Below are 27,118 nucleotides of genomic sequence, written 5' to 3'. Positions count from 1 at the left end.
GATTTTTTTTTTTTTTCTCCTTACTTTATGTCATAAAAGCAGTGGCCTGGTCCTGCTCCTGCTGTTAGAGCAGCTGCCAGGCTTTGCAGCATAAGTAGCTGCATTTCAGTGGTAGGTGAAGGCATCTCGATACGTTTAAATAAAGCACTTTGAGGACCCCATGGGCACAAGAAGTATTGTAACAATCCACCCTACTGCTGGCCATAAAGCATAGCAAGGGCTAGAGCATGAAATGAAACACTCAGCAGCAATATCTATGTTGGGAAAGGAAAAGTTAGCGTAAGAATGGACACACAGACATAAAGACTTTTCCCTCCCAGATGCTAATTCTAGTTTGGACCCAGTGCAGCCCCAGCTGGGGTCCAAAGAGCAAATACAATGAACTATCAGCATCCTGCACAGGGGAACCACATCCTGATGGCAGAAGAAAGTGAGTTTGTAAAAGCCGTGAAAGCTTTTTGCAAGATGCTGGGATGCTGGAGGATGCTGCCTGGTATTTAAACGGGGTGAGGAAAAGAAATGTCCATTCCCCTGTCAATGAAGGTGCAGTTAGTGTTTCTTATTTTACATAGCTATTTGAAAGAAAAATCACGAGGCACGAAATGGGGTAGAAGGTTTTGGTTTAAGGTGGAATATTATGGATCACACTCGGAGTATGTCAAGTTGCACTGCCACACATTTTATTAAGAAGAAGCATTCCAGATAAATTAATTAAATGACTGTATTATGCTTTGTTTATGAACGCATACATAACCACACTATGTTATTTTCTTCACTAGAACCACAATGCCTAAAAGAGTAATTTTCATATTTCAGCAGCAATGAAATAAATTAAGAGAGATTAGGACAGTGGTTACAAATTGGCTACATTAACAGCAAGCCCTTACCACCAGCAGCCTACAGGACAGTGGTACCCTGAGAACAGAGAGATACTGCACACAAGCCGCTACAAGGGTGGCTTCATGGCAAAGGAGCTAAATAACCAATCAAGCTACTTTCTCAATCCTACAGAGTGTCGTTGCTCTCCCATCCTCTCCTGGGCCCTTGCAGGATGTACAATACGGAGACTGAATGTGTCTGGATGTGCTATCTTTGTTTCTCTTTTAGCTAGACTTAGCTCTGTCATTCTAAGAAAAAAAAAAAAAAAAAAAAAAGATGAGTCACCCAGCATCAAAAAAATTATCATCTAAAGCATACCTATATAAAATTTATCTACAGAAATAATAAAAAATGTTATGAGATTTCCATATTGCAATACTCTTGGAAATTTCAGTGAATACTTCCATATTGCAATACTCCTGGAAATGTCTTCATAAGAAAGATGCCATCCAAAGCAGGAAGAGGCAACCCAGTCTGGTGGCAGCCAAGCAAAACTCTGAGTGGATCTTGGCGATGACTGAGTAACAGCACAAAATACCAGCGCTGCCTCTTTGCTTAAGGCTCCTTCCCCTTCCATGTCCAGCTACACTAAGGAATCAGCTGCATTTCTGTAAAATTCCCTTGAATTCCTCGAGTATTACCGCTAACCATGCTTCCCTTCATCTCAAAACAGATGCTTTGAAGTTTTCCAGAGATACCCAAGAAAGAAGACACATCCAAATACCTAGACTACCCCCAAACTCCACCCTGGAACAGATGGCGAAGTTATAAATACAGAAGCATCTGGTAACCACTGGTATGAAAAAGCTGGCAAGCAACAGCTTATTCTGTTCTACTAAATATTCCATAATTTGAACTACATTTAAACAGGAGTTAAAAAGAAACAATCATTTCACTTGTATGTAACATAATCCCCAAACACCTACATATTGTAACTGCAGCATAGCTTGGGCATTACACTCTTGTCTACCAAAAGCACCTTTTTTAATTAAGCATTCAGCACTGTCTAAACTTAAATTAAAAGTGACTGCAAAACAAGCAGTTCAGTAAAGTACAAAAGCATCATTTTAAGCGTGTGCTTTGTTGCACCAGACTACCAGACTCAAGGCTGCGAGTTTCCAGCGCTTCAGCTCACCCTTGAGTCCACGCAATTTGAGGGGCCTTGACAACCTGCCAGATTGCCAAGAGTGCTTGAAAAGACAGAAGACTCAGGGAACGCAGACCCCGCTCACAGAGACCTATGTGCTTAAGCCAGCTGTTTCATTTGTCCCTGGGTTCAGTTACCGCAATGTAAACTGGGGATAATTCTTCCTACATGACTGTCAGAAAAACAATCTGTTAGAAATTATCGTCATCATACAGTGAAGAAGGGCAGTAAATGCATACACAGGGGGTTAAGAAAAAAACCCCACCCTCAAAGCCCCAAACCAAAGTCAGACCCGAGCATGCACACTGCCCACGTAACCCCAAATCCACTTCCAAAACTATTTAAATAATCTTTTGGGACACTGCTGTGCAGTTCTTTCTGTGAATCATCTGTGTTTGCTAGAAATCCAAAGCGATAGCATGCATAAAACGATCGTTCTGGATTAAAGTCACTTTGGGAAAAGACTATAAAAGGCTGTCTGCTGGGATTGTGTTAGAGGTCCGCTGGAGACCCCACCGTCAGATTTGGATGTGTGCAGAGAGCTTTTAAAAATGACTAGAGAGAGAAAGAAATACTCCTAGGAACCGGCTGATAAGGGAGTCTTAAATTCCAGATAGAGAAGGAAGAACAAATACTAACAGTAGGGCCCTGTAAGTCCGGGATGTAATAGCCAACAGACTTCTTTACAAAACAGGCGCTGAGCAAACAAGAGGTGATTCTGCTGTAGACTTCCGGCAAATAGTGAGGATGTTGTAATAAAAGCTGCTTGTGATCACTCAATTCGAGCCTATTTTCCACAAATCGGCTCAGTTTAAGAAAAAAAAAGATCTGCAAGGTTTTAAATTTCAAAAAGAAAAGGTGAGGTAATTAAGGGGACTAGTTGGTGAAGCTGACTGGGTTGAATGGCTGAAAGGCTCCAATGAGAAGATCTGGAAATCAAAGAAGAAAAACCATCTGCCATTTGTGCACGGAATAGAAGAGGTGAATAAAAAGCACACGCAAGGAAGCAATGAGAACATCCTGGAGATTGGAGATAGTCACGATCAAGCTCCCAGGCTGAATACAGATGCTGCCTTGCTGTGGAGTAAAGAGGAGAGCGAAGAACAGAGGGGTGAAGGCAGGGTGGGCTGCAAGAAAGTCTGCCTGCAATTTCCCCAGCCAGGGAAACGTCAACTACACTGCGTGGTCCACTCTGTTCCAGGCTGCCAAAATGTCACGTCCGCTAGCAAGGACTTCTAGCAGGTCTACACAATCCCCCAATTAAAATTAAGAAATCTTCATAATAAGCACTTAGAAGTGCTGGAATGAACCTCCTGGGCCCACAGCCCGTGTTTCAAAGTGCCAGTGTGCGTGTCTGACGTTCTCATGTAACAACATGGCATACCATCAGTATCAGCCTACTTCAACCAGTGTCTCTCCCAAATCACGGAGACCTCTACGCAGAATATCTCTGCTTAAGGAAGCAGGGCTAGAGGCGGCAGCGCTCAGGGAAGCCACAGCTATCAACTGCAGACAAGACTTGAGAACAGAGCCTGAATCAAAACGTAAACAGCATGGAAATAGAGTGTAACATGCACTGTGAGATCAAAGTTACATTGTGCCAAAATTGCTTGGCACTCACCTTTGATAAAATAACCAGTTTCTTTTGACAAAAAGGCAGTTGGTCTTATTTATTGGGATTTTAGCAAAGCAACAAGAAAACTGGGGACCATTAGGAAAGGGGGAAAATGGGGATCAATAAAGAGAACGGTGAGATCGATAATAAACACTAGTGTGCATTAAGTGCTACAGTTTTTTTTAAAAAGCGTCATTACAAAGTTAAAGAACAATAAATAATTGTCATCGTTTTGAGCACAATGTATTTCAAGGCCTAACTTTAATATAATGGACCAAAATGCTTTAAATTTAAAAAAAAATAAAAATCTTTAGTAGTACAGGCCTGCTGCCAAAATCGACCACTAAAATAGGGAAACAGTTGCCAGCTGCTGCTTTTTCCCTGTGCAGAAAGGCTACTTCCTTCTTTCTGCAGATCGCTCAATTCAGTTATTCGTGCATTAGAAACAGAGAAACCAGCTCAAAGCTGAATCATTATGAAAATATTTCTTAAAATTAAAACTTCCTGTTTTTTCTCATACCTGCAGGATTCTTAAGTGTATTTACAAAAGCACAGGCCCGGAAATCCTGAGTCTGATCCCTTAACAGTGAAGTCAACTACATTGCGTAATGCCATTAATACATTTATCAGGCTCCATCTTCACAGTAATCAGGTTTTTAGCCCCTGTTACACAATTCCCATTAGAAGGCTATTCAAGAACCTCACTTGGTTTGAAGCCATTCTGCTCATTTCCAGCCTAAACTTATTCAGAGCCATTTGTTCTTGTGCCAGAATTGTCATTTAACTTAAATAACTCTTCTCCCTCTCTGGTTATTTATGCCCGTGTATTTATAGAGAAGGAATATAATTTTTCTCTGCCTTTTTTTGTCACCAGCTTACCGTCCAGGCTCCTTTAATCGTTTTGTGAACCGACTTCTCTGTTCTCCAGCTCATTTCTAGAAGACACTCTGCCCTGCACCTTTTACAGTTGAAATCAATCTTTCTCTTACATGGACAAGGAACGCATAGTACATTTTAAACAATGCCTCACTAAAACCTGTTGCAGTGCCATTCTCATTTCCTTGTCGCTCGTGGCAATAACTTAGTTGACAAATGTGATCCTGGTATGTATGTTTATCACCAGGACATCAGAATTATCCTATGATTGATTAATACATTCCAATTCCAATATAGAAACCCCAGCTTTCTATCAGAGCTTGCATTACATTTGCTTACAGGCAAATAGTCTTAAAGTCATTCATTCTTCTGATGGGATGTCCTATTTTTCCTCCTTTGATGACATCTACAAATCCCATTAATTTCTGCTATATCATTAGTCAATACATTGATTAACACTGGCCTTGAGACCAGTCCTTGAGGAACACTATTCCTAACTTGTCTGCCAATCCTTTTTCGACCATCCTACCTTTTCTACTGTGACTACAGGATTTATTGATGCAAAACAGAGCACAAAATGCTTCAATGCTGATTGATTTAAACTGCCTTGCTTTGCATTTTTCGTCTTTTTTTTTCTTAACCAAAGACAGACTTTTGCTGGTAGAAAACAACAAAGGTATATTTCTCTGTAATTCAGGCCTTTGGCTAAACTGGAAAGCTGTCCTATTTTTACAGTTGGACATTTGTAAAAATCAATAAACTATGCAAGTCAACACGTTTTACATTAAAAATGGTAAATGAAGTTTCTTAATGACTAGTCTGTCTTTTTAATTGTACTTAGGATTTATGACACAAATTTAAAAAACAATTAGAATGCAGGAAAACGGCATGTAAAACTTGTAGTTAAATAAAATTAAGCTAAATGTGCTGAATACGTAGTTTAAATTAAAACAAACTCTTTCATTGTACAAAGGAATTCTGCAGCCTATAAATAGAACCAATTTCTATCTATTCAGCATGTCTTCAGGTTTTCAAAACTTGAAACAAAATTAATTTCTATTCTCATGCAAAGGAAGAGCTGATGCTCAATTAAAATGAATGTGACAAAAACTACTTCGTTAAACATTTTCTTTTAACCCAGATCACTTCTGCAGTTCAGTTGCCCACGCAGCCATGCCCGTGTTGTTAGCAACGCTTTTGTTCGCAGGACGAAGGAAGAGCAACAGCAGCGAGCAAAGGTGGGCAGGGGGGGAGCAGGACTGCTTCTGCTAATTGTAGCCCTGCCTAAAATGTTTGTGAAAATATAATTACAGGTGTAGTTTTGGGGCAGACTGAGCTGATGTAGACTACTCATTACAGTCCTGTGAACTTTCAACGGGCAGTTGCATTTGCAGTGTCTTATGTTGGCGCTGGTGATGGCAAGATTGCAAAGCAAAACAGTTCAAGGAGCTAATCAAAAACTAAGCCTGCCAAGGAAAGTGATTTCTCTTCTGTTTTTTCCTAAATGCAAACCCATGCATTCAGTGCTGGGTGATGGGTGAGCAAACGCTGGCTGCTTTAATTTGGTTATTACTCATAGATCTCCTTAGCAGCAGATTGACTTTGACAACAATCAAGTCAGTGAGACTGCGGTTCTCAGCAGAGATGGATGCAAGCTGCTTGGACCTAGTGGAAGAGAGGACAGTGCACTCACACAGCCCCAAACACACATGCTGTCCTCCTCCCATCCCTCCTCTCCCTCTCTGTAAATTCATTTCTACTCACAGGAACTCTGCAGAAAGACATAGGCTGACGACACCACGTCAGTTTGAAATCTCATCAACTACAGAACCAGGCAATGAAGCTGTTTACAGTGTAAGTGCAGAAAAGCAGAGGTCAATGAGAGGGGCAAACCGGAGAACAAACATGGAAATCCCTTCAGCTGCTGTGGGGAGGGAGTTGATCTAGCACAATAAATATGCTGCTATGGATCAGAAATTGTTGTCCCCGATAGTCGTTGCACCAGCTTCCTTATCAGTAGAGAAAGTCATGACATTCTCCAAGCCTTCTTCACTCACCAGTCCTGAAATGCTTTGAGATCATCCAACAGATGGTAATACTTGTGTTTAAGCAATACTAGTACTGGCTCCCAAGAGAGCGAGAGAGTTAGTTGGTGGACGAGAAGCTCACCATGAGCCGGCAATGTGCGCTGGCAGCCCAGAAAGCCACCCGTGTCCTGGGCTGCGTGTCCAGCAGCGTGAGCAGCAGGTCGAGGGAGGGGATTCTGCCCCTCTGCTCCGCTCTGGTGAGACCCCCCTGCAGTGCTGCGTCCAGCTCGGGGGTCCCCAGCACAAGAAGGACATGGAGCTGTTGGAGCCAGGCCAGAGGAGGCCACGGAGATGCTGCGAGGGCTGGAGCACCTCTGCTCTGGAGACCTCAGGCTGAGAGAGTTGGGCTGGTTGAGCCTGGAGAAGAGAAGGCTGCGGGGAGACCTTGGAGCCCCTTCCAGTCCCTGCAGGGGCTCCAGGAAAGCTGGAGAGGGGCTGGTGCCAAGGGCAGGGAGGGACAGGCCAAGGGGAATGGCCTGAAGCTGCAGGAGGGGAGATGGAGATGGGATGGGAGGCAGCAATCCTTCCCTGGGAGGGTGCTGAGGCCCTGGCCCAGGGTGCCCAGAGAAGCTGTGGCTGCCCCTGGCTCCCTGGCAGTGGTCAAGGCCAGGTTGGATGGGGCTTTGGGCAACCTGGGCTAGTGGAGGGTGTCCCTGCCCATGGCAGGGGTGGAAGTAGATCAACCCAACCCAAACCATTCTGTGATTCTATGATTCTATGAAGAATAAACAACAATTTGTCCTTCCCATCACAGCAATGTTCCACTAAAACCACTATGTCAAGTTTTAAATTCAATCAAATTTAAAGATTCAGAAAAATCCTCCCTTTCTCCCAGCAGTGACAGAACAATACTACACTTTGTCTTTTTTTTTTTTTTTGTAATTAAAAAATAGGTTGAACTTTAGGAGTGTTATTGTATTTGAAGCAGTAGAAGAAGCTGAATAAAGTGCATCATAAAAAGATGCCACTGGGATCAGTTACAGCCAACAAAATTGAAAACATTTAGAAGGAACGAAGCCAAAAACACAGAACCAGATTTAAACTTGGCATATGCTGCGGCAGGAGGCCAGTGGAAGGAGAACTTGCTAGAGAAGTAACAAGAGGGAGGGCTCCCTGCTGCAGCCTACAGATCAGGTATGATGCGCTAGATAATCAGGTGTCATCAACTGGCACAGCTGGGATGGGATCAATGAAGCAATGCCGATTTCAACTTGCTGAGACTCCGTCCTGGCATATCTAAACTCCGCTGTAAAAAATTCTCATCATATTAAGCCATTCCCTTAATAAACATCGAGCTGTTATACACCACTTGCCATCTTCAAAGAGTTTTAAAACCAATGACTAATCCTCACAACCACCTCCTTAGGTGCAGGAACTGTTTATAAAGATGGGAACAAAGGCAAAATGGTGAAGTCATTGGCCACAGCTCCTAAAAGGCAGTTTTTAAATCAAGCTAAGCACAAGGTGGAAATTCAGGGCTCCTAGTCCCACAGCCCCTTCACTAGGCAGAATTCTCCTGGTATTTCTTTGACAGCAGGAGACATCTACAACTGTGGTGGGCTGACCCTGGCTAGGGGCCAGGTGCCCACCAGAGCCGCTCTATCACTCCCCTCATTCACCAGACAGGGGAAAAAAGGTCTAACAAAAAACTTACGGGTCGAGATAAGGACAGGGAGAGATCATTCTCTAATTATCATCACGAGCAAAACAGACCAAACTTAGAGAGGGAATTCATCTCATTTATTACTAAGCAAAACAGAGTAGAGGAATGAGAAATAAAATCAAATCTTAAAACACCTCCCCCCACCCCTCCCATCTTCCCGGGCTCAACTTCACTCCCGGCTTCAACCTCCGCCCCCCTCAGCGGCACAGGGGGACGGGGAATGGGGGTTACGGTCAGTTCACCACACGGTGTTTCTGCCGCTTCTTCATCCTCAGGGGGAGGACTCCTCTCATCATTCCTCTGCTCCAGCCTGGGGTCCCTCCCACGGGAGACAGTCCTTCACGACCTTCTCCAACGTGAGTCTCCCACAGGCTACAGTCCTTCACGAACTGCTCCAGCGTGGGTCCCTCCCACGGGGTGCAGACCTTCAGGAGCAAACTGCTCCAGCGTGGGTCCCCCCCGGGGTCACAAGTCCTGTCAGCAAACCTGCTCTGGCGTGGGCTCCTCTCTCCACGGGGCCACAGGTCCTGCCAGGAGCTTGCTCCAGCGTGGGCTTCCCACGGGGTCACAGCCTCCTTCAGGTGTGGGGTCCTCCACGGGCTGCAGGTGGAATCTCTACACCCCCTCATCCTCCCTCCATGGGCTGCAGGGGGACAGCCTGCCTCACCATGGTCTTCTCCACGGGCTGCAGGGGGATCTCTGCTCCGGCACCTGGAGCATCTCCTGCCCCTCCTTCTGCACTGACCCGGGTGTCTGCAGAGTTTCTTACATCTTCTCACTCCTCTCTCCAGCTGCAAAAGCTCTCCCTAACTGGTTTTTTTCCTTCTTAAATATGTTATCACAGAGGCGCTGATTGGCTTGGCCTTGGCCAGCGTTGGGTCCGTCTTGGAGCCGGCTGGCATTGGCTCTGTCAGACACAGGGGAAGCTTCTAGCAGCTTCTCACAGCAGCCACCCCTGTAGCCCCCTCCGCTACCAAAACCTTCCCACGCAAACCCAACACAACAACCTAAAATATTTGCCCCCAAACCTGAAACCTCATATGTAAAGTTACTTCTCAAGTGGGTGTAAGACTGATTTTGTATCATCTTCTCTGCACAGGCAAGGATCAGCAGAGCAGCAGAGGAAGTAAAGTGGGTGCAGTGCTGGTACAATGGAGATCAACAGGAAGTTTTGGCCACTAATTTGCATTTCAGCTGATGTGGTTTAACCAAGAAAAAAAAAAAGCAGCTAAGCCTCCTCACTAGAAGGTCGGTAAATCACGATTCCTAGATTCTCTTCTCCATCTCAGTTTTTTCCTCCAGCAAATAAAATTACCTTAAAATTTACCAGAAAGCTATGAAATAAATTCAGGTTTATAACAAGCTCATGGAGGAAAGATGATATGGACGTACAGAGCATCTCCGTTACTAATGCTCTGCACAGCAGAGATCTCCAGAGGAGACCAGAACTGAAAACATATTTTAACAAAATGCCAGAAACAAGAATAAGTTACTAAAGGGAGAATAAACCCAACATGCTTGTGTTTCTAAGCACCTCAGTAACATTATCAATAAACCCAGATGCATCCTTTCCACAAATGCAGCAGCCACAATTGATTCAAATGGATGACACTTCTGTAATGCGCCTATTTGACTCTCAAGCTGAAGCAGATAAAAATTCAAAGATTGAACTTCCTTGGTATTTTTATGTTAATATACACAGCTTTAGGGAAATTGTTGCGACTCAACCTACAATCCATTCTGTGCAGGCAGTGACATTCAAGTACCTACGAGCAATTTTCACACCGCTCACAGTATATCTCATAGGCTGTCATCAGTCTGATGCATTATCTTTTTTGCAAAAAATCTGTCATGAGCACCAGGCAGGCTTCCCCTTAGTTCAGATAGGCAGGAGTAGAGCTGACTCATCCTCTTTTCTTCCCTTTCATCCTGATTTGTATTGTCTCCTTTTCAATTTAGTTTTCCCATGTTACACAAGGAGAAGGGGTCTGTATAATGCGTGTGCGTGTGCAAGGGACAGCAAGAGAAAGAATGTGGTTTTAATCTCCACCTGTTCCTCTTGCTAACCGTTCCTTTTGCTTCATCTCCTTGGTCGTATCTGATTATTAATATCAAATGAATTACCCTTTTCTCTTGTTTTTGTTGAAAGAAAACAACAGGACTTGTGAGATACCCAGCTAGGAGGAAATGTTCACGATCTGGAGTCCTTGGACCTGCTGAAGTCCTTCGCTGTGCTTCTACAGAAAGCAGGCAAGCAGCTACACCTCCCACTGAGACGAAGGTTTCCCCAGCACCAGCCAGTTTCCTCTAGGGCTAGTCTTGCCTTAACCACCACCGCATTTAAACCGAGAAGACATTTTACTGCAAATAGAGACTGCCATCCATGGGCCTGGGGTCTACCAGAGCAACAGAGGGGCCACGCTCTGGCTCCAGCTGATAAATCTCATGACCAAAACAACTGGAAGATCTCTTCCTCATGGAGATTGTCAGGCAAGCTCGAGCTGCACCTCTCCCGGAGGCTCGGTAAGTACCGAGCTATTCCTCGTGCCTGACTGCCTGTTTTTCATGAACTTATGCAACCTTAATTACCCTTGCAGACCTGTACCTCTTTGCCAGGCTTGACTGAAACAGGCCAACGGGTTCAGAAGTTATTGAGGTGGCGCAAACATACATACATATGGGGTGATAAGAAACCTGGATGAGACTGAGTCTCATTCTGTAAGAAAACAAACACCACAGATGTTGATCATAAGGGCAAAACAAGGGAGCGTCATCATGGATCCGAGCAGAGATCCCAAGCAGTGAGCTATGTGCAGTGAAGCAACCTAAAGATTTAATACAGAAAAATCAGTATTTGGATGTACTCAGGAATAGGCAAATGTCTAAAATACCACATTCATGAAGAAACCTCTAGCCCAGCTTCTTTCTTCCAGACTGATGAAGAGCTGCATCAGCCAGCACTAGAATGACACTTCCAAGGGTCTCAGGACAGCTGATGTCAGACAGGACCACTCAGCAAAATCAGAGGTTGCACCAAGCTCCCAAACTGCTTCACCAATGAGTCTGGGGTCAGACCACAGAAACACAGGAAGAACAGAGCCACGATGGACCTGAAAAAGCCTATCCCTTTACTCCAGGCTGCACGAAGTTTTACTTAAGCAATTTTTTTGCAGATGTCCACCCAAGGTTCTCCAGGATCTCTTCAGACTATGGTTAAGTCAGGCTCAGGTCAGTGGCAAACCATGTAGAGGCAAAGCTCTGACTCATTAATCCCTCTAATTCTTTTCACCACCATTATGATTACATTTTCCTTTTAACAAAGCTTGGAAGAGTGATGAGAGATGTACCACTTGAAGGCTCACTTTGACATCAAGATGTAGGAAGCCCTGCAGTCATGAGATTGCTGTGCAGTTTTAAAAGTCGCAAGGTTGACCTGGACAGCAAGGAAAGAGCACAGAAACGAGTACTCCTACTTCAACCTAGCGCCAAGGCACAAGGAGTTGAGAGATTTACGTGAGTTCAACAGCAAACACAGCCTATACTGAGGTACCAGCCTACTTTACACTCAAAAATTATGATTCATATTATGCATATTTCCTCATTAACAGTCACAGGGTGAGAACTTGTATTTGCACATGACGGTTGCTTGTACACAGCTACTAGACAGCATCCCCCCCACCTCTCCCACAATCAGCATGGGTCAATGCATGGTGCAAGTCTTCCCCAGGCACAAAGTGCGCAGATACGACACAAAACCCCAGGGCGACTAATGGCAGCACGTCGCCAGTCTGGGCTCTCCTCCTGACGGGCCTTCAAGGCAACATGGAACACAACACAGCAATGAGCAAAAAAAGTCCTCAGGTGGCCAAAGATTCATTACAACAGGCAGAAATATTGCCTTCATCCTCTCTCCAGCCCCCACTTAATTGAGTAGCCTGGTAAATTGATGAATTACAGTTAAATGATCTCGCTGTGATGCCTCTTGCTGATGAATGAAGAATACCCTGCCAGAGTTTCCTGATTTCAGGTGATGGATTTGAGCCCAGGCTGCAACACAATTCCTTGTGACTGACAAGCTCAGCTATTTTCACTCTTAATCTTGATATTATTTGAGTGAATAAATCCAAGGTCATAATTTCCTAGGTGGATACAGTTGTTCAAAATACCACCAGGCCTCCAATTACTTTTAACTGCATCAAAAAAAAAGGTGAAGAATACTTAATGTAAGAGCTGGTAAGATCTCAGCTTTGTTGCTGGGAAATACCTACACCCAAAACACACCTTTGCCGGAGCACGAATGAGCAACTGTGCAGTTACATTTGTCATGTCACGGCCCCAAGCTCTTATCCTCCAGCCCTCGAACCTCAGGGACACAGACCCTTGCGGACTGACATGTCACATTTGGTCACAGTCCGGAAGATATTTTCTTTTTCGTGTTAGAAGTTTGATAGGAGGCAGCTTGGCTGAATGGGAGTGATATGAAGACGTGGGAAGTAAGGAAAGAATAAACATTTTCATCATTTTCTTTCAATACATACAAACACCCTACAATAAGGAGGCACCTTAAAACCCCCACACTTGAGCCTTAGTGAATACTTTTGGGATGCAACCTGATTTTTCTTTCCCATTTTCTTCTTCTTCAAAAGACTCACATGGGAACAAAACCTTCTCCAACTTGGCTGCACAGAACTTTCACACAGATCTCTGCGCAGCATCAGCTGGATCAAAAAATGTTGTGTCATGTGTGAAATATTCCAGCGCTTTATTGTGCAAGTTTCTAATTATTAATGTCTAGTCTCCATATTTCTGCAGCAAGATTTATGATGTAGCTTAGGGTGGTGGATTTGAACTACTTTTCCCTCAAATCTACAGGTGGGGAACCACAGAAATGTTTTTTATCCCCTCAACTTCTGCAGTCTCCAGTGTAGAAATACCCCAAGGAACAAGCAAGCAATTCAAAAGAGGATTCTGGGTGAAAACTGTCCTTCTCTGCCTCCACCACTACCACAGCAGCATAACTGTCTTTTAAACAACTCCACACTGTCCTTTGGGGACAATACAGCCCGATCTTTGCAAAATTTCGCTATCGTATCTGGTTTTAGGGGATATAAACCGCACCATTGCAAGTCTCCTTCCCTACCACTGAGGCCTCCCAGGCTGGGTCCAGAAGCAGGACTGAAGCAGGAACAGGACACAGATGGTCCCCTGGGATCAGGAGAAAGGAGGCAGCTGACGCAAAAGCCAGTGGCCGCGCGTAACTCTTGCGGAGGGAGCCAGAAGCTGCCCCCAACGAACAATAGAAGGAAATGCTTGTCGCTGAGCTGGCTGTGGTCTGTGTCTTCAGAACAAGTGGCTGGGGATGGAAAAGTCTTGCAAAAGAGAAGCAGAAACGTTCTGGGGATAAAGGGTTTCACTTTTGCATATAATTTTCATAGTGAATCAAAAGGGAAAAATTTTAAGCCTGGAAATTAAGCTGCTTTTGGAGGGAAATGCATGGTTGGAAAGTCAAATGAAGCTAATCCCCCTTTCTCCCCCAGAATACGATACATTGGAAAAACCTGTAAAGTAAGCAACCAGTACCCAGACTAGTGGCACACACTGCTCTTCTTGGTCTAACAGGGGTTAAAACAAATGGCTTGTGCTCCAGACAACAGTCATTTATATATTTATATACATGGGTGTGCATATAGATATGCTGGATCACTTCTTCCGCAAATATTAAAAAAAAAAAAAAATCATTTGGCTTCAGGATGTAGGATTTTAAAAACAATAAAATCTACACGTGCTATTGCAAGAGTTGCAATAAAATAAGCACTGCTGGTGCCCCGGTGAATTATAGGTGCTCACAACAGGCAGGATAATGGGATTTCACCGTGTTTTGTTTCCTCGGAGGTAACTGCACTCTTATCAGGAGATGCAGGATATGAGGCTCTGACACTTCTCTGCTCTGATTCATACACTGGAATAAAGTAGACATTTGATGGCACCTGCATTGCTGACTCAATCACATATCTTTGGTGCTGATCTGGTTGGTGCCGGGAAAGAGAATTTGGGGGGGGAAGAGTGCTCTTCTTGCCCGCACGCAGCAGGCAACGCGGCCACGGCTTTGGTGTTTTGCCTCAGGGCCTCACCAGTAAAAATAGGTAAATAAATGAAATAAATGCATTCCTGCCTCCATCCCACATCCACCAAGGCAAGGTTTTCAGCTGGTTTTCTCCACCTAAATTTGGCAAAGCAACTTAAAAAAAAAAAAAAAAAAAAAGGAATCCCAACTGCCTCACTTTTGGAATATATTTGAAATTAAAAGAAAGTAAACCTTGCCCTGTCTTCTCCCTGCACTTTACTCCCAGCCAGCGTCAGAAAAAAGGTGGAAGACAAACACTTTTCTTGTTGAGGCTCATTCTACCTCCAAGTGGTTGTTTCCAAAGTCTGGATTTTTATAATTTTTTTTTTTAAGTTTAAGCTCTGGAATGTCTAATTTTCCTCCTTTTGGGGAATGAACAAGAAGACCAGCAGCCCAGCAGGTAATGAAACAGATTCTTCTCCAACTCTAAAGTACAGAGCTGAGACCAAGGAGGTGACAAAGAAGATAAATTAACACCTTAGAAGATGCTAATTGCACGTGGGAGCAGTTCTTTCCAGCAAGTGGGCAGTTTTTTGCCTCGTCTCATGCTCTGGCAACCCTTGGTGAACGTGCCCAGCCCCACATGCCAGACCCACGCAAGGGACTGCTGCTCGCGTTCTCCTCCTGCCATGCCTTCACCGCCCACAGCTGCAATGGATGTAGTTCCTCAGCCTCTTCCCTGCAGTGGCTGCAGAGCGAGCGGGGCTGTGACACAATCTGTTTTTTTAAAGTGGGTGATTTAGCAAGAAAAAAATCTGCAGCTGCCTGTGTAGGTCTTCATCCCCACGGCATGACCCAGGTTGGGTTATCTCGTGTTGGACAAAGACAATACTGGAGAGGACTGGCTGTGCCTCGTGTCCCTCTTGGTATTTTATTCATCAAGGCTGCAAACAGGACCATAGGTTGGGTCAGATTAAAGGTCCTCTCCTCTGTTGTCCTGTCTCCGGTGGAGACACGGTGCAAGAACAAGAGCTTTCCCCTTGCACATGCTCCTAACCCGGCTTGCTTGAGCCCACGCAGCTGATGATACACACGATGTCCACGCTGGCTCTGGAGATCTTTGAGATGAGCCAGAAGGAGAGCAGCCCCATGGGCTGGTGAGGCAGCTGAGGCCATGCCAAGTCCCAGTTCCCGCCCTCCTGCCTGGCCTGCAGCAACAGCCCCACCAAAACCAAGACCCAAAGGAGCCAGAGGATTTACAGCAAGCAAGAACAGACCTGGGGTTGACAGCCTCAATGCCCAGTGCCAGGGCTAAGCCTCCTTTCCAGGGAAGTCATGTCTCATCAAGCACAAGCCTTGACTGAACGCTCTCCCAGGCCGAGGCATGCCAAAAGGTTCTTCCCGGTGCAGCTTGGCTGGTGACTAATAACGCATGAGCTCACCTCTTCCCTCCATCGTGCCATTTCTGCCAGCGCTCATGCATCTTGCACAAAGCCCGTTGGGGTCCCTTCACCCTGAGACCCCACCACTCTACTGAACGTGGTCAGAATTGATTCAAAGAGTCATCGAGGATGGACAACCTAACAGCATCTCGTTAAGCCTCCTGTTTTTTGGGAGCCACCTCTAACTACAGCCACCACCAATGTCACTCGGTGTGCAGAGACCTCCAGGTGTACCAAGCAGCAACCCCTGCCCACATCTGCCAACGATGCCTGTTGCGTTCACCTTTGGAGCGCGATACTTGCTAAATTTTCCCCATTCCAGTTTGTCTCTACTGTTTTATTAATCACATACAGAAATATAGGGGAGGGGGGCTTTTCTAGGAGGGTAGCAGTATACAGTCATTAAATAAAATATAAACACCTCATCTATACTTAACATCAGGTTTGATCTTCACTGTTTTCACTCCCCTTTTTCAAGACAATTTGCAATTTCTTTGGTTGCTTTTTGGGAAGGGAGAGTGTAGGGGAGGGCTGACTTACTGCTTAATCTCATTTTTGATCTATTATTAAACACCTGCTTTCTATTTTTTTTTTTTTTTTTTACCCTTTCTCTAGGAAGCCAGAAGCCCCAGCAGAAATTACAGCCAGAAAGAAAGGTGAACTGCGAAATGAAAGCTGGGGGAGAAAAAATTACTTGGGCTTTTTTTTTTTTCACAGAGTTTTCTCATTTTCAGCTATAAGAAATCTCTATAATGCCAGCCAAGTAAAAGAAAATATGCTGAAAGTGATGGAAATGCAAAATATTGGCCCCAATCCCACTGCTGACCTATGTGGCCAAACCCTCCGACCGAGGCGAGCACGCATATCCCCACAGGATTCCTCCGCAGAGCCGCTTTTCAAATACAAACGCATTGACATTTCCTCACCCGTTTACCAGTGTTAGTAATTCTCTAGCAAATCCCTAGGCTCGGGGAACAGTGCTTGTGCGCCACGAAGCCACGCACTCAGATTTTCAAACCGATGCCAGAGCCAGGACTTAGTGAAAGCCCAGGACAGGACAGCAAAGCCCAAGACCAGTGGCACTCAAGGCATCCAGGAACATCTTTTTTTTTTTTTTTTTTAACCATTTTTATACAGCAAATTCAAAAAGTTTGACAAAGTTGTAGCAAAACACGATCCCTGTGAGAAGCTTATGCAAACCTGCAGCACGCAGCCAGGTAGAGAGCACTGCAAAGGCGCGGCAGCATTTAGCACCCACTACCTTCGCTTTAGGATGCTTTTTAATAGCTTTCTGATTATTTCATTACTTTATCCTTACCTGTTGCTAAATAACAGTGTTTACATCTGCCTGCAACCCAGTGTGTAACCTCCCCTGCCCCAGCTCGCGGGGACAGATTTGGTTTCAAGCTAGCAAAGCCAGTCCAAGCACCAAAGCGATTCCCAGGTGGTTTCTTTGCTCTCTGCAGCCACTTCGCCAGGGCCAGTGCTGATCCAGAGGGCTTAAAGCTGATCCAGAGGGGCCTCACTGAAGGAATTCCCACCAAGAGGCAGAAGGACAAGTCCAACGCTCCTGAAGGTGGATCAGTTTGTTCTTAAGGCAACGCTGGAGGTGAGTACCCATCTTGTGCTTTTTCATCACCCCTTTTGCCTCCTTTCAGCCCCTTTACATCACTAGAAGTGATTCCTCCTTCTGCTGTATTTGCAGAAATACAGAGTTTCTCCTCATCTGGCACCAGGACATGCTTCCACCTCCCAGCCAGACCAGACCGAAAGCAAGCATCGCTTTGCTGCCAGCTCCCGCCGAGAGCTGGATGCGCACCTTGCCACGCCGGCCGTTCGGCTGGTGAGTGAATGATCCCCGTGCGAAACTGGGGTGCCCGAATCCGGACTTCCAGCTCCCCGGTGAGCCCCTCCGCTCCCATGTCTGGGCTGCCGCAGGCTCTGACCTCCGGCCAAGGCTTGCACAGACATCACCCCTTGGCAGCCCCAGGGAAGGACAAATGCTCGTCAGCATTTCCTATTAATTGAATTAATTAATTTAAGCATTTCTTATTAATTTCCCATCATAAGCATTGCCTCATTAACTAATAAGAAGAAAGCCGTCCTCTAACCATCACGTATACAACCCAGTGAGAGTCTCAGACACCAACGCTATTTTGGGGGAGAAAAGAAGAGTTTTTAAAGTGCCTTTATTTTTAAAGAATGGCCCACACAAGCAGCTGAAGAGTTTGCAGCAGAACTGGGCAGGTTCAGACCCATTTTGGAGGAAAAAGCATCCCCAGGCCATGCTCCATGGCAAACCCTGTGGTTTTTCCAGGGGAATACGGAAAGGACAGGGAGGCGGCATGCAGCCCGGAGAGCAGCTGGGCAAGATGCCACCATCTCCTTCTGCCCCAGTCAGAACTGGACATCCAGTACCTCCTCTCTGGGAAAAGCCAGCAGATGTTCGGGAAAGAAATCAAAGAAACGGCACATCCAGAAAGAGCCATCCCTGGGTGGGAGCAGTCAGCAGCTGTGTCTGCCCCGTTGTGACAGCCGCCTGTGCCCACCTCTTGCCTCCCATCCAAAAAGCCATCAGGACCCTATCCTGCTCCTGCTACAAGGTAGCACACATCATAAAACCTTCTGTTTGATCACTTCCAGTCAGCTGCTCCTGGGGCCCACTGGAGAACAGCTATAGATGTAATAAAGCCAAATACTGACACAGGACTGGAAACCCTTTTCTCCTTCCCAAAAGAAATAGAAGAGATGAAGGACACAACCATGAACCTTCAATTCCAACTCACCCAACCACCACAAAATCCTTTTCGGGTTCCCCAGTGATCAAATCACAGCTGCCACAAAACTCGATGTTGGTGACACAGGAGCAGAGGTTTCCTCACCTTCAGATTTTGGCTGGATATGATTGATTCAAGTTTCTGAGCAGGAATAAAGTTGGAAAGAGCCTGTTCCCAGAGATGTATTTCTCCTAAAAAACCCCAGAGTTGGATGTCACCGTGACACAAGGGGTGCACGTGCCACCTTCTTTCTCCATCTCTAGCTTAAATCCCCTCCTGCCTCCCCTTAAACTCAGCAAAAAGGAGCCACATCAAAGCAACTGTCTACATTTGGCTGTATCTGCTGCAAAATGTCAAACTTTTCTACAGGGATGATTGCATTTCCACCTTCCCGACACCCAAAGCTTGAAGACTGGTATAAAGAAGTCAAAAACACGTCGGAGGAAAGAAAGCATCACCTACCCCAACCACAAACGCCGGGAAATCAGGCCTGATCAGCTGGAGGTCCCTCTTGGAGAGCAAGGAGTCCTGCTGAGGAAAAACCCACCCGGGTTTCTCCATTCCCTCGTGTCACCTCCGATTTTGCTTTCCATGCATTCATTTATACAGAAATGTGAGTGCATGCATGGCAAAAAAAAAAAGGTCTGTGTGCTGGAAATATTATGACTAATGGATGGGAACTTGCGCAGTGTGTAAAAATCTTCTCTCTCTCCCGATGTAATAGCATTTTGCATGCACTTTAGATGTTGGCACCTACGTTTCATCTGCTTTCTTATAAAACGATGGAATACATTTAACAAATTACACTGATTTTAAGTTTCAGATGCAGATTCTGCACTGGCATCACTGCAGCAAAGAAGCCACAGGCTTCTCCCGGCCCATCGCAATGGGGTCAGTGGGCTCCCATCCCCTCCCATTTATTTTGGAAGAGCACATCAGGGCACAACAAATCATTTAATTTTGATCTTTTTTTTTTTTCCCCCACTAACACCCCACTTTCCCCAGCATCCTTGGTCTTTGCCATCCGCCTGGATAGCATGGGACCGCATCTCCTCACACGTCCTGTGCTTTGACCCTATCGCTCCCGCACATAAACGGTGTCCATCCTGCGTCACTGGGACTGCACAGACTCTTCCAGTAAGGAGAAAGCTCTCGCTCGAGGTTTCTGCACCAGCAGTTGGGATCATTTACAGCCCCATATAAATGCTCTGTACTGGAGCTTCCAGCCCTGAAGCCCCCTCACCCCTTGGTTCCCGAGTTGGAGAGGCACATTCCCGCGTCACTGGGATGCATCTGGGCTCCGGCTCCCATACCCGGCCAGGTCTGAGGCAGTGGGGATGGGTAAAGAAATATCTCAGGGTTTTTTATTTTTCTAACACTCCTTCCAGGGACAAAACCACCACCAGCTTCCCTTGTCTACAGCATCCTTTACCTCCCGAGCCGAGCAGCACAAGCCACGAAGCCGGCCTGCATCCCTCGGCAGGGCGCACAGCCCCGACTGACGCACAGCCGCTGTCAGGTCAGCCGTGCTCGCACTTTCCACAGCTGCAGCATCTCTCAGCCTGGTCCTGAGCTGCTTTCTGGGGATGGGGCTGGAGGAGAAACCCCACAAACCCCCTCCCTGCAGCAACCAAGAGGACAAACACCCAAAGGAAGAGCACGGGGGAGGCAGAGGACAGAGCAGCCTCCATAGGGAGTGAGTTTTGCAGGAAGGAGCAGAAGTTTTTTTGCTCAGCCACTGAGACGCGTTTGAAGGTGAAGGTCGGACGTGGAAACGTTTGCGGCCATAGGGAGCCCAGACTGCCCAGAGCAGAGCAGAAAACAAAGAAACCCAACCCCAGCGTGATGAAATACAAGTTTATTTGCTTTAGCCGGTGTCCAGCTTCCCTCCCTGGCACAGAAAAATGCTGCTCTGGCTGGGGGCTTTTGTGCAAAACTGAAGTTTTTAACCAACCAACCCAAAACACAATTTGAGGGAGCTGGTGAGTCCCAAGCACCTCGAGATCCATCGCACGAAGAGGGAACCAGACAAGGAAGCGAGACGGAGGCATCCTGACTCCTCCAAGCCCTTCTGCTCTCCCCTGGTTCACGGCCCCGTACGAGGAGTTAACACAGCCATAGCCAAACGATGGACAGGTACCACTAAACCAGCAGCGATGGGCAAGATCCCTCTCCAGGGGGAAGCCAAAGCCATTCCTCCACTTTCGGGGGCCACTCACCTCCTCTCCAGCCATCCCAGCTGGGATTTCTCCTTGCGGCTCAAAAGCCCTTTCAAAGCAGCCAATTTTCCTGGCATCCCCCATGGCCTAAATTGCCAAACTCCAAAGCAACTTTCACCGGGAGCAGAGGAGCCCTCGACCCGCTGCTTTCACATTAAACCTAATTTAAGTTGCACCATCCCGGAGGAGCCGGAGACCTGCCAGTGCCACCCCAGAGCCACGGGCCCAAGTTCCCCCTAACTTTGGGGGTCTGGCTGAAAAGCCAGTGTCGTCCCCCCCCCTCCAAGGAGGCAGCCGCCAGCCCCAGCCAGGGCTCACCCCGCTGCCGATGCTGCCTCCCTGCAAGCACCGAAACCCCCCCCCCCCTCCCCGGGGACACCCCCAGCCCGGGATGGGGAGGAGAAGGGGGGTGGGGGGGTGATGGGTCCCCTCTAGCCGGGACCCATCCTGGGAGGGGAAAGTGCTGCTCCCCGGCAGAGCCCGGGGTCCCCCGGGGGGGGAGGGATTATAAAGTCAAATAAAATAAATAAACACAATAAATAAACACAATAAATAAATAAAATACAATAAATAAAATACAGTAAATAAAATACAATAAATAAAATACAATAAATAAAATACAATAAATAAAACAGTAAAATAATTAGGAAAAAAAGCACAATAAGTAAAATCCTTAAAAGATAGAAATGAAAGGAAAGGAAATGAGCCACCCCAAGCAGCCGAGCTGGCCCTGCAGGGCCGCGGGCAGTGCTTACCTGGCGGCGGGGGCTCCGCGGGGCTCCGCGGAGCTGCGCGGGGCTCCGCGCTCCCCCTGCGGCCGCAGCCCGGGTGCGGAGCGGCGCGGAGCCCCCGGCCCGACTCGCTGCATTGTGGGAAGCGGCACCCAAAACTGGGGGCGCGGTGCCCTCTGGTGGCGGGTCCTCCGGGGGGGGGGGGTCCCTGGGGTGGGAAGGGGCGGGGAGGGGGTCCCTGGGACCCGGGGAGGGGGGGGGGTGCTTTGGGCTTGTAATATGATATAGAGAGAGGTATGTATGTATGTTAAACTATAGGACTGCCCCCCCGATAATCCCCATCTGAATGTGACACCCTTGATGGGCTCTGACCCCCTGCAAGAATTTTGGGGGGGGCTTCTCAAAAGCAGGGGGCCAGGAAGAAGCGGGGGCTCGCATGAAGCTGCTGCTTTTCTCAACCATGCCAATGCAGCACCCCAAATCTCACCCGTTCCAGCACAGCACCCAAAATCTCTGCCCGTTCCCAAAAAAACCACCCTAAAAGCGCCCCAGAAAGGTCTCTTAAAACACCTCTGAGATGATGGGCGATGTGCGACGCACCGGTTTGGAGAGGAAGGGGCAGATGTTGGGGCACGGCAGCTTTTGGGGTGCAGCTCGTGGCTGGAGATGTGAAAGTCCGAGTATTGCCCTTGTTGCGAGAGTTTATGTATTAACCATATAAGCAGAATAATATATAGCTATAGAAATGTATAGATATACCACACGCATGCCGTGGGTGTTGCAGGAGGGATGTAGGGCCAGGGTGGATCTGGGGTCTTGGGGTCCCAGCCCCAGTCCCAGCCCCGACTGTTTTTGACCTGCTTTTCCCTGTAGGCATCTCCTCTCCTCTCTGCTGGATGGGTAATTAATGCAGCTCGCGTGGGTAATTAATGCAGCTCGGGTGGGTAATTAATGCAGCTCCGTGGAAGGAGCAACTAAATATTCACAGGCATTTGTGGCTGGCAGGGAGGTGTCACGGCCCCGGTTCACGGCTTTGCTCTGGTGACCCCGGTGGTGGGACCCTACTCGAAGGCCAAGCAATAATTCGGTAAAACCCCAAAGAAAAGGGATCCCAAAGGGGGTGACAACCGTGGCAGAACAGGACCCTACACCCAGCCAGGGTGGCATCACCCCAAAAATGGGGTAAAATCCCAAATACCGCTCTGCAAAGGGGCCAAGAGGAGACCCCGGCGTGCTTTGATCCACATTTCCAGTTTGCAGCAGGCTCCTGTAATATAATTCCCGGTTTGGGGTTTTTTTTTTTTCCCCACAGCAGAAGCAACTGCAGGTCACGGACAAAACCTGGGAAAGAGCCACCAGCAACAACGGAGGAGAATTACTGAAGGAATCAACGGAAAACCGGTGACACAAGCAAGCGGGAGTGCGCACAGCTCGATCTCCACCTTTGTCTCGCTTCCTTAGCAGGGCAAGCGCAGCTGAGCCACCGTGGGCAGCCTCGCAGGTAGGACCGTGCTTTCCCGTGCCACCCTGCGTCTGCTGCAGATCCGAAGTGACATTTCAAATCCCGCTGGTTGCTCGCTCGGACTCAAAAAAAGCCTCTTTTTAAACCAAATTCCCCATCCTGTCAGCTCTGTTCGCGTGATGCCTTTCCACGTGCTCCGGTTGCTTCCCAGGAGCAGGGAAGTGACCCTGGGGAGATCGGGGTCCCTTTCTCAACCAACACTTGGCCAAATATCTTGGGGAGGCTGCAGAAATTTCCCAAATCCAAGGGAATCCCATGTTTTTCTGCTATGACATGGTGTGTTTGCCAAGTCTCGTGTCCAGAGCAGCAACGGTTGTTTCACACAACTGCTTACATGAAGTAAAACGCTGGGGATGTCCCCTGAGGCTGACCAAGGACTGGGACAGGGGGCCCCTTATGAGAAATTTTGCCCATAACTGATTTTTCTGGCACCGTTTCCTCCATCTCCGCGTGGCAGCTTGGACACAGATTATCCGCCGTCTTCAAAGAAGCCAGTTGCTGCTGGGACCTCCCGGTGCAGCGCAGGGTATTTGCAGAGATTATGAAGGCTTGAAAGGTTCCTCCTGGCTACAGAGCACCCAGGTCTGGACAGACCCACGACGGACAGACGGACAGGGCAGAGCAAAACCACCGAGCCCACCAAGGCGCATCTCCTCTCCATCGCTTGCCGCTGGGGCGGCTCCCGGGGTACCCGGAGGAGGTGAGTTTAATCTTTTCCATTCGATTTTAATCAGCTCATCAGCAACGGGCATTGACAGCACGGCTGGCTAAGAGGCTTACGTCTATTATTCCTGGAGGATTAGCCTTTCTGATCCGAGCGGAGGGAGGCGGCTGCGTCTCAAGCCTTTCTGGGGGTGTGCGTTGTACCCGTGATCAGCCACAAAACCGCGTCTCTCCCCCCCCGTTATTCAGCAGCATGTGCACGCTGCTCTGTATTTATTCGCGCAGCCCGAGGGGCCGTCTCCTTCCTTCCTTCCGTGTCCCCAACAAATCCCTCCACCAGCGACAGGGGCACAGTGATCCCACACGGACTCTTTAGGATGGGGTGCCCTCCCAACAGCCTCAATGGGACCGTACGGGGTGCTTGGCCATGCTCATGTGTTTGCACGGGTGCCCTTATGAGTGTGCACCCTTGGGGGTACTGAAATAGCAAAGCCTGAGCCTAAAAATGCTCAGGGGCAGAGGGGTCCTGTCCTGAAAGCTTCTTGTCCCCTTCTGATGCCCTGGAACGGTCTCTGGAATATGTGGGCACAGAGGGAGCTGGGTCATGGTGGGTTGAAATCTCCCGTGGCAAGAAATTTTAGGGAGCTGAAACCAGGAGCATCGCTCTGCTCCCCCCCTTCTGGGTACTCTTCTCGCATGAGCTGAGCTGCGCCTGGAGGCACCCTCGGGTGCCTGGGCTGTTGAGGAGGCACCCATCGGGGTGCCTCTGATCCCTGGGGTGTTGGGGAGACACCCATCACCCATCTGTCCTTGCTGCTGTAGCCTATCCAGCAGCGAGATTTCAGGACGTATTGCCACTGCCTGAAACATCGCCCTAGACACGCACAAAATAATTGCTTCTCCCCCGCCCCTCCTATAGGCCGTGCGAATGTAGCGTGACGACTAAATAATCCCAAACGTCCCACGTGAGATTTCTTCCAAGGTGGTGCTGGCCCTTCCTGGGGCTCGGGGAGGGGCTGTGGACACGGCACTCCCCTTGCAGGGTCCCAGAGGGGATATTCCCACGTGCCCCCCCGCGTATCCCTCCAGGACAGGACACGGAGCAGAGGAGGGACCGCGTGGTCCGGGAGCTGCTCGCTGGCGCAGGCTGCCAGCAAAGATAGAGAAAAGCACAAAACAACATAAACCTCCCTTTTCCAGCTTGAGAAAGCCCTGAGTTTGATGTAATTTCTGCATATTTTGTGTTTTTCCAGCTTTCGCGGTGTCCCTACAAACCACAGAGGTTTCTGGCATCTGCAGGATCCGAACTGCAAAGGGATCGAGTGCTTCCCGTGGGGACACAGCCGTCACCCCTTCCCTGCCGCTGCCGTGCCCATGGCTGTCTCTCCCACCCCTGGGTGTGTTCACCCCCAGTGCCACCACCCCACCGCGGCAGGTGACCTCATCCTCCCTGTCACCCACCTAGGCCCCAGCCAAGGCCGCTTGGGCCACCGGTGCCGCTTGTCCCGGGAGCCAGGAGCCCAGGGCTCGCACGGCGCACGCGGTGGCACTATTGCATTAGAAATCCCAGCTGGCTTCTGGGGATGCTGCTTTTTGGGGGACGATTCCCCGCAGCCTTCCCGGCCCCAAGGGTTTCCCTGTGGGGTCCCCAACCGCAGCGGAGAAGCCGGGGCAGATAGTGCCCAGCCTGGTGCTCAGCCTCGCCAGGATGACACCTTGCGTTTCCCTGAGGTTTTTCCTTTTCGGGGACGCCGGAGGAGTTTCTGCCCTGGCTGGAAAAGCGACGGTGGGTCCTGCCCAAACTGCCCCGAGCAGCAGCCGCCTGAGAGACGGTGTGGGACAGGACCCGTGCTCAGGACCTTGCACAGGATTAACATCGCTGCTTCTCCCGTAACTTCCTCTCGTAACCTGCCCGGTTTGGTCTTACAAGGCTATCGACATCACTCAGCAGCTTTGCAAGTCTGGGCTCATTGTCTTCACTCCAAGCAGGCAGGAGCTCAACCTGTCCCAAGGTCCCACTCTCCTCGCAACGAACAGCAATCCCCAGGAGCACCCCTCTGTCCTTGGGAGCACCCCTCTGTCCTTGGGAGCACCCCTCTGTCCCCACAAGTGTCCCTCCGCCCCCACGAGCATCAATTCCTCCCCACAAGCATCCCTCCTCCTGAGCATCCCTCCCTCCCTCCCTGTGAGCATTCTTCCTTCCCATGACCATCCCTCCGTCCCCGCACGGCACCCAGGTCACTCCAAGAGCTTTTTTACGAGGATCCCAATTCCCCACCGTCCCAGGAGGGAGGAAAGGCCTTTAAGGATGGTTTGTCCTTGGGGAATCAGGGCACGGGGCGGGGGGCAAATGTTTTACAACGAGCTCTGCTTATGGTGGGAGCAGAAGAGGATGAGGACAGGAGCTCACCTGATGCTGGGACCTGGGCTGAGCCCAGCCTAACCCCGGTGTTGGGCGCACGAGCTTGCGGGATGGTGCAGCTCTCGGCCTGCTCCTGTACTATCCCCACTCCGACTAATTTGATTAATGCAGAGCCCCAGAGGGCCTGGGGCGGGGGCAGCGTTGGGAGTTTGATTTACTGCTGCTCAAGGAGGGGGAACGGAGACGGCCTCGTGACAGCCACCGGCACTGCCGGGGCCGCGGGGCTCCTCTCCCCCAGGCTTTCGGCAAAAATACGAAAGTTTCAGTCCTGCCGGTCACGGCATTCCCAGCAGCAGCTGCTCCACGTTCCCCCCCCCCCCCCCCGTTATCCCAAACCCCCTAATCCCACAGCCTGCAGCACCTCCCATCCCTGCTGAGTGTCCCTGGGATGGCGGGGTGTGGGATGGGGGGGCCCCGTACCCCATCACGGCCCTGCGGACACGGGTTGCTGCTGCGGATCCCGCTGCCGATGCTGCACAAAGACAGATCAAAATCCCTCTCCAGCAGCTGGAGGGAGAAATGCCGCCATGGACAGGTTGAGAGGGTCACTCACCCCGAGTGACGGGCAGGGTGGGCGTTTTTGGGGGGGTTTGGGGGTGACCCAGCACCTGTTAACAGCAGCAGAGCTCAGCACCTCCTTGTTGTGCCACTGGTAATTTATCACAGCTCCGGAGGCTGCCGCAGCAAGACCATCACTCCAATTAGCGTTGTTGCGCTTCACCCTGCTCATGGACTAACGAGGTTTGGCAGGATTTGGGGATTTTGCTCACAGTTAAAGGCACCCAAAGACCGGCGTTAACCCTTCATCTGCCATGCCGCGCCCAAGCAGCGCTGGGGGCTCACTGCTGGGCTGACGCCAAGTTCGGGTGCCCCAAGGGAGCCCCAGGAGCTTTTCTGGACATCCAGGTGCTTCAGAATCGCATTGAGGGAGAAAGTGGAAAAAAAGATTTTTCCAAAGATTTTTCCACTTGAAAAAAAGATTTTTCAAGTGGAAAAAAAGGATTCGAAATA

General features: G+C 48.6%; 1 protein-coding gene across 2 annotated transcripts in view; it reads right to left on the bottom strand.

Annotated features, from left to right (window-relative positions):
- EXTL3 (exostosin like glycosyltransferase 3) overlaps positions 1 to 21,626 on the bottom strand; it is a 160,022-nt gene extending 138,396 nt beyond the window's left edge. Inside the window, exon 1 of one of the 2 annotated variants that reach the window (XM_075750343.1) lies at positions 21,525 to 21,626. The gene's annotated coding sequence lies outside the window, so the exon portion shown is untranslated. The remainder of the gene's footprint in view (positions 1 to 21,524) is intronic. The other variant, XM_075750334.1, reaches the window with a different exon arrangement.
- Positions 21,627 to 27,118: the final 5,492 nt, after the last annotated feature.

This window comes from Balearica regulorum, chromosome 3 (assembly GCF_011004875.1).
Source record: "Balearica regulorum gibbericeps isolate bBalReg1 chromosome 3, bBalReg1.pri, whole genome shotgun sequence".
In the NCBI taxonomy this organism is placed as follows: domain Eukaryota; kingdom Metazoa; phylum Chordata; class Aves; order Gruiformes; family Gruidae; genus Balearica; species Balearica regulorum.
This window is presented reverse-complemented; position numbering and strand designations above follow the sequence as displayed.